The sequence below is a fragment of the Rhea pennata genome, chromosome 1, assembly GCF_028389875.1.
Source record: "Rhea pennata isolate bPtePen1 chromosome 1, bPtePen1.pri, whole genome shotgun sequence".
Lineage (NCBI taxonomy): Eukaryota > Metazoa > Chordata > Aves > Rheiformes > Rheidae > Rhea > Rhea pennata.
The window spans coordinates 109,789,944-109,797,683 of NC_084663.1; the positions used below are offsets into that span (position 1 = coordinate 109,789,944).

Sequence of the window (7,740 nt, forward strand, 5' to 3'; positions counted from 1 at the left end):
GCCTGGGCTCAGTGGGAGTTTTACTGATGACTTTGATTAAATTGAAGTTAGCCGGGTGTCAGTGCTTGAACCGGTGAATTATTAAGCAGATCTCAGTTCCAATGAAGACAGTGGGACCTGAGAGAGACATTCAAAGTGTACGCAGTGGCACAGAGCAGTTTTGTATGGAGATACCCAGGCCAGTTCAGATACCAGAGAAGTGCAGCACACTGTCCTGATATTTCTGGGATAACACTCAACTAAGCTGCACTAGGTGTCCAGACTAACTCAGGTATTTCTATATACTGTGTCACATAAACTTACCCTCAGGTTCATGCAGGACACACTCAGCAAAGTCAAGTTATATGTATTTATGTTTTGACCATAGGAATGTTACATGTATTTTTTTCTCCTGTTTTGTCCCAAGAACTAAGCATGGGTGCTGATAGTTCTCCAGTTTTACTTCTCCATTCCACTGAGGCTGTAGTTTTTTGTCCAGTTGTTCCCTTCTCCAGCAAAAATTTAAATCTGCTGTTTGTCTAAACTGCTTTGGCTGCACTTTATCAGCATTTGAATGGAGATGACATCCAGGAAATCCTTCTCTTGTGCTGCCAGTTTGCCAAGAGCTGAAACCAGCTTTTTGGTATGATATCAATAAAACCTGTAATTGGAGAAAAGGTACCTAAAATGACAGTTTTATGCTTTGCGAACAAAGAAAGATATGAAGAAGTAGGCAGAAAACAGTGGAGTGCACTATGAATCACTGCAGGGGTAGCAAACAAAATTCCTTAACGACAGAGTTCTCACTGACAAATTCTATTTGTTTTTGCCTCTAGAGTTGTCTGTGCTAATGACAAGCAACTCCACTTGGAGCTGATTTGCATAAGGTATTGTACAGTGCATACTGGGTATGAGTGGATGAGAGGAAGAAAGTGAGGCCACCCTGAGACCGTATCCCCATGGCAACTCCATTTAATGAATTGCTAAGAACCAGAAGAGTATTGAATAAAAAGTTCCTTCCAGTACAGCTAGTGCAGCACCAGTGTGGATGCCATCACGTGGTACTACTATGGTCAGCAGGGAAGAAAGACTTGAAGAGCTGAATCCCATTGTGGATGGGATTCGTTTGATTAAATGTAGACATCTACCTCTGAGCTAATCAACTTTAGCTCCATTTAGCAGTGGGAAGAAATATGACTCTTCACATGGTCAGATTAATTTCCCCTCAAGGAAAGTTATAAGAGGAGCATTTGGTGATTGGTTCAAATGTAACATTTATGCTACAGGTATCTAAAGTAATGTGAAATAAATACTGTTTTAGTTGCTATTGTATATTCTCCACTATATTTCTGATCCTGTCTTCTCTTAGTATAAGAACATTTATTGTTGCTATTGATGGAAATTGGAAAATAACTACTCAAAAATTCAGAGACAAAAAGCTATCTTTTGAACAAGAACAAGCACAAAGAAGTTTTTAATTTCATTTCAGTGGAATTATCTTTTCTGCATCAGCTAAACGTGGTAAGTCTGATCTTCCTTTCCCTCACACTGCCATAAACCTAAGTTAGTTCTACCATTGTAAAACAAATGCAGCTGAAGGTCTATGGAATGAGAATGTCTATTTTTTTGATTAATTGGCCTGTCGCTGATTCACAACCAGCTACGAATTGAGACATATTTATTTAATGGCTTAATCATTTTAATCATTAATTTTACTTTACATAGGAAATCCAATTCAACTTCCACGTTACACTTCAAACTCAGGAGTAACTGATTGCAAGATTTTCTTTAGACACTTGTCAGGTCAAATTCCCCAAGGTGTTTGTACAAGTAGCTCTGCTGAGGCAAGTGGGACTGCTGAAAATACAAGAAGCAGAACAGAACTAGGCTTGGTATGTAGTTGTATAAATGCGACTGGGTTGCCTAATGGATTGATAGGCTATATCTAAACTGTGGGATGTAGAGCTGGCCCCTTGCCATGTCTATACTCCGCATTAGGATGAAATCCAGGAATACGCCTTTGGTCCCCATGGCACCCAGGTGTCTGCCAGAAAAGAAGAGAGGGGGGAGGGAAGACGCTGCAATATGTTCTCTGACAGGTTTTGCATGTAAATAACTGGGGTATGTGGACAGAAAGTTGCATTATCTTCTTGTTTTCAAGGTGTCATAGGAATTATGCCTTTTGTTCATGGTCATATGGTAATAATTAGGTTGTTTCCATTTGATACCTGCCTTTTTTTTCCCTCAGATAGGCCTGTATTTGTAGCACATACACAAAAAAAAAAAAAAAAAAAAAAAAAAATCACCTCAGCAACAGTGTGGGAAAAAAAGGCAAGTTTTTCATGAACCATGAGTATTAGCTCCTCCCATTGACTTGCCCTGCTTGGTTTGGGGAAGGCATTGGAGAGGACAAGGGGAGCAACTGAAGAAAAGCTTGTACTGTTTGTGGGTTGCATGGCTAAAGAAAGCATCTCAGTATGCAGAAGACTTGGCCTCCCAGCTTCCTTAAACACTAAATTAATAAGAAAAGGTTTTGATTTTTTTTTATGAGTAATATAAGCCTGTAAATTGCTGGGCAATAATTGGTTCATAATCAGCAGTATTTTTCTGTTGTACTAAATCTCTGTCAGCACAAATCAAAACAAATAAATATAAGCATAAGACAAAGATCTCCCAACCTGGAGCTCATCCAGCACCTGTAAATGGAGTTCAGCTTTTCCACAGATTTCCTCTTCTTTCAATCCATCCAGGACTTCACCTTATAAGAGAGCCTCTCCCCTAAGCACTCATATTAAAGAGGGGAAAATGAAACTAGCATTAACCCTTTATGTTTAGGGAATTACACAGTCTATTGCTGTGCAACTAGTCAGGAAGCTATCAAGCTGAAATACTGTTTATGAACTCCAAAGGAACTTATTTCAGCTGCATAATGGTTAATTTACAGCCAGAGCTTAAAAGGGCAGAAAAAGATAGCAGCACAATTGGGTTCAATGCATGATGGGGAAAAATAAATATCTCATAGAAAGGATATCTGAAATTCAGATCACATTGAGATGCAAAGAAAGCTGTGAAAAGCAGTAGGAGGGAGATTGTATTCCAATTAGATTTCTTGTGCTCCTATAAAACAGTCTTGGACTGAAAGTTAATCATATGATTTATGGATCTTAGGAGGAGTAAAACCCTATGAGCTCCTGAACAATGAGAGGCAAATGAGACATAGGAGAAGAAAAATAGAGTATTTCTGAGACTGTGCTTGTAGGGAAAAACAAAGACAATAAAGTCTCTTGGTTTAAAAATTTACCTTAAATTTTCTTCAACGCATGTTCTTGTTGCACAAACAAGTGTAGTTAGCTTTCTCAGCCTAAACAGTCAAAAGCTACTAATGGTTCCATGTGTCACAATCTTTCCAGCACCTAATACAAAAAATTTCTACAAGGTTTCTTTGAGAGACCTTCCAAAGGTATGTTGTCATGGTAGGTTAGTTCATTTATGTAAGTGGTCATAAGCAGTCCGACATCTGATCTGGGGTCGGGTCACAAATAAAAATGTGTCTATTCTTTAGCTGAATCGTCTTAAAAGCATTCCACGTGCGGGTTGTGAGAACGTTGCTCTCAGCCAAAGGCGAACATGGGGATTCATCTAACAGTCCTGCTCGGTGCCAGGGTTTTAGAGCACTGCCTGATCAGGGGGAGGAGGATTGTTTGGCACCAGCTGCGACCCTCTTATACACCGTTGTTTTTCCTTCAATTAATCCATCTGTAGCTTGCCCTCAGAAATATAATACCGGGGGCATTTGTGAAATGACCGACAGTATAGAAACAATATATCACAGGCGCCATTTCACTGCTCCATTCTTGAGTTTCAGCCTCCTGCCCAGGGACCTGCTGCTGGGATTGGTGGCAGCAAAACTAAGTTCAAGCAAGGCAAAGATGATGTGGGTAGACAGAAAATAGTACTTTCACAATTTTCAGCTATGCTTCCTTTAGATGATGACATACACCCACGATGGGTAAGTCATACCCATAGTTAGGCTCTTTACATAGAAGTACTTTCTTCCAAGATAGGTAAAAGACTTTTATTCATCAGATATATTTGACATTCAATTTAAACTCAAAGTCAGGCAGCATTTTGTTTACTTAATCTAAGCCTAAAGCCCCCCTCTCCAACCCGCTCAATCCTGCAGATGTCAACCTGGACTTTTAATGATCTGAGTTACACTTCAGGATGAGTGTCTGGACTGACGCTCCAGCTCTCCAGCTCATACCTTGAAGTTTGTGACTTGACATCTCGGTGTCAGTTACCGGCACCCTTCACTCCTTTAGCTGGATTTTTTCCTCCATGAAGCTCTTTAGAAACTCCAGGTAGTAGGGAATGCTGTGGCTTTTCTTTTTGCCAACAAAAGCCATCACTACCACCCTTTCCCTAGTTTCTGCCTTAGCTCACACAGTGCTGAGATAAGGTCAAAATCTTGCTCCTGATTTTCAAGACATTTCCTGGTATGCATGCCAAATATCTAAAGGCTTGTCTAAGAGCTGGAAGAAGGTTTGTTGACAGTCTTCCATCTTAACCTTCAGATCCAGCGCAGCTTCCCACCTTTCAGTGGTAAAGGGCCCGGTACCTCTTTCCCAGCCAGGAACACACACTCAGACATAGATGTTGACATTTTCTTTTTCTGCTCTGTTCTCATGCAACAGAAAGCAGAACGTAGTTCTTAATTTATTATTTCTATAGTCTTAATATGAAATATTCATAGTCAAGAAGTGTCTTTAGCGACCATCTGTTCTTCATGCTGCTCCATACATGCCCTCATCCCTGACCTTAAGTAACCATCCTTTCTTCAAGGAAAGGAGGTTTAAATATTCAAGCTGGCTAAGTCTTGGATAAACTGTTAATTGGTATCACAATCTCCCACACAAAAGTGGTTTGTTCCTCCTTTAGACCTGCAGCATTTGAAACACTTACTATAGTCAATGAGGGCATATCTCGCTTCACAGGAGATAAAATCTACTTCTTGCAAAAATGTTCATGTGTTCAGACTTGCACTTCTGAAGAACACTAAAACTTCCACCATTTGAAATGCAAAAAGCGGCTTACCCAAGAAAGCACTATTAGCACATTAGACAAATATTGTTGTATTTCTCGTAACTGTGACTACATCTCCACTGTGGTCACAGAGGGGAAAGTTTAGAAGTCTTGGTGGTGGGAAAGCTACAGTCACTCCTGTTTTGAATTCCTAAGGTTACTTAGTCATCCATTTTCTCAGATGACTGAGAACAGAAGACTTGAATCGGTGGCCCATGCACAGGCATCTGGTACTATTTGAGATACCCTGAGGTAGTTATGCTGCCTGGCACTCAGCTGCCGCTCCAGAAGCGCACAAGTCCTCGGTCGGATCGCCAACCTTACGAAGATGCTCCCGACACCCAAACTGAATTGAACCTTGAAGGTCCTCTCTCCCAAAACTGCACTACCCATCTCCTGCTCGTCAAATGGAGCAATGGGCACAGAAAGCTAAAATGTTGGTGCAATTCGTGAGCTTCCTGCTTCCAAAGCAATTGCACACCCCACCACCTAGTCATAGCAATCTGCTGAACAAGCACCTAGTGTAGACCAATAAACGAAAGGAAACGGCGAGGTCAGCGCAGGTCGTTATTTTCACATACCTTTGAATAATGAGGGCATCACATGTCAGCCGGAGGAGAACAAAATGTCACATTCTCTGGCTAAAGGTCATCGTCGGTCATAGGTCACGGAAGGGAGGCCAGGAAATAACCTACGAGGTCAGGATGAGTGCACAAAGAAAGGGCAACAAATGTCAATGAAAGCATGCAGCTGCTCCGAGATGAAACAACTGAGGCACCCTTTTGTGCTGACACAGGCTTAAAAAATGTCTTTGCTGACTTTTTTTTTTTTTTTTTTTTTTAAGCTGGCACTTTTATAGGACATTGACATTAATGTACCCAACCCTGAATTAGCCTTTTCTAAAAGCAACAGTTTGGAAGTTAAGTGCAGCATTTTCCAAAGAATCATAAGCATGACATTTTTATTTCAGGTGATTGATGTTACAGTGGACTTCTAGCACCAAATTCAAGTTTCACTCTCAATCATCGTATCTGCGCGGTATGATAACAATCAGAAACAAACAGAAGTGGCAGTCTGCATCGCGCTAGAGTCTTTAGGATTTTTTTTTCACCTTTACTGACAGATGTGTTACTCCATGTACAATACATAGCATTATACTTATCTGTTTGTTTGTTTTAATTCATGAGTTTCCAAGAGGTTGATTTTAGGATTGCCCCTGCAGTGATGACAATCACTTGCAGGCCAATCATGAACTAAATTATAATGAACAATTTGGGAATATGTAGAAATATATCCAAACTGAGAGACACCTGCAATCTCTGATGAGAGGGCTGCATAGCTGGCTCCTTTGCATTCTCTCCTGAATAGCAGCATGATCCCATTTTCTCTTGTCATTGAGGGTATAAACTTGGTAGTCTTACCTCATGAAATAACATGACACCAGGACAACACATGCGAAGAAAGTGCTACAACACACAAACAAGCAAGCAAGCAAGCAAGCAAAGGTTTGCACTGATAGGTAGCAACAATAGGCATTATGGTTGAGCAGCTCTGCAGTATCAAAAGTATCAAAAATGGTGTATCTCATGGTTAAATGCCATGTAGAATACCACTTGTGAAATATTTTACACATAAATTGCATTACCAAAAACAGTAGGACTATAATCTGGTGATAGGAGAATGATAAACTGGAATACACCACTCTTGCCTCATAGTTTAAACTCTTCCAGTTGGTCATTATATGACGTAAGAGTGTGAAAAAGGAACCACTCTATGCTTTAGTTCTGCTTTCTGAGAAAATATTTACATGCTTGCTTATTGCCATATGACAGTGAAATACATGGGGTATATGTTATGATCTGTTTTGAAATTCTGAGTTTATAGTAACTTCAGAATTGCTCCTATTGCTGACTTGGCAGTAGTGAGGTTTTTGCAAAGATGATACCTGAATAATCAGTTTCCCAGTTTACTTTATTTTTAAGAAATCAATTAACAATAAAACAAACAAAAAAAATGCACCCAAACCTGAGGAGTCTTTTTACTCATTTACTTTTACTCATTTTCTTTTCATTAATTTTCTTTTTACTGGTCTTTGGCTGCATATTTCTAATCTGAGTCCCACCTTTTGTTTTTTTCTGATAATTTTCCCCAAACTGGCTTTTTTGTTTGCTTGTTTCTTTTAGGGTGGGCTTTAGGGTTGCAGAGACGCAAGCACCTGTTCAGGTTTGCACATTGCTAATAGCCCTAGTAAAGTCCTAGGACCTATGACATCCCAGACCTAATCCTGAGGCCAATGGTTTTCTCAGCGTCTGTAACAGGGCAGGATTTTTCTCTGTAAATGTTAATAGCAGTAGAGTACCCAAGCACTAACAGCTATGCAAATCTTTGTAACATGGGACACAGACTGTGTAATCATTTCATCAGATTAGACTTATTTACATACTGTATTTATTATAACTATGTTTTCTATTTCTTCACTCTTCCTTATTTTGGGTGTGTAATTGGCCACCTAAGAACCACACCTTTATAAGCAGAGAAAACACTTCTCAGACAGGTCTGAATGAAGTGTGCTTGCAAGAGTATTTGGTTTTAGAACACTTTTTCTCCAGCATTCCTTCAAACAAAAGCCACTCTGATTAATGTTAGTGGAAAAGTGGCTGAAACATGTTTGAATGTGGC

General features: G+C 39.9%; 1 long non-coding RNA gene across 1 annotated transcript; it reads right to left on the reverse strand.

Annotated features, from left to right (window-relative positions):
- Positions 1-321: 321 nt before the first annotated feature.
- Positions 322-5,748, reverse strand: LOC134138834 (uncharacterized). The gene is made up of 2 exons (XR_009958029.1): positions 5,643-5,748; positions 322-640 (listed from the first exon to the last, which is right to left on the reverse strand). It is a non-coding gene; the product is annotated as an uncharacterized LOC134138834 (long non-coding RNA).
- Positions 5,749-7,740: the final 1,992 nt, after the last annotated feature.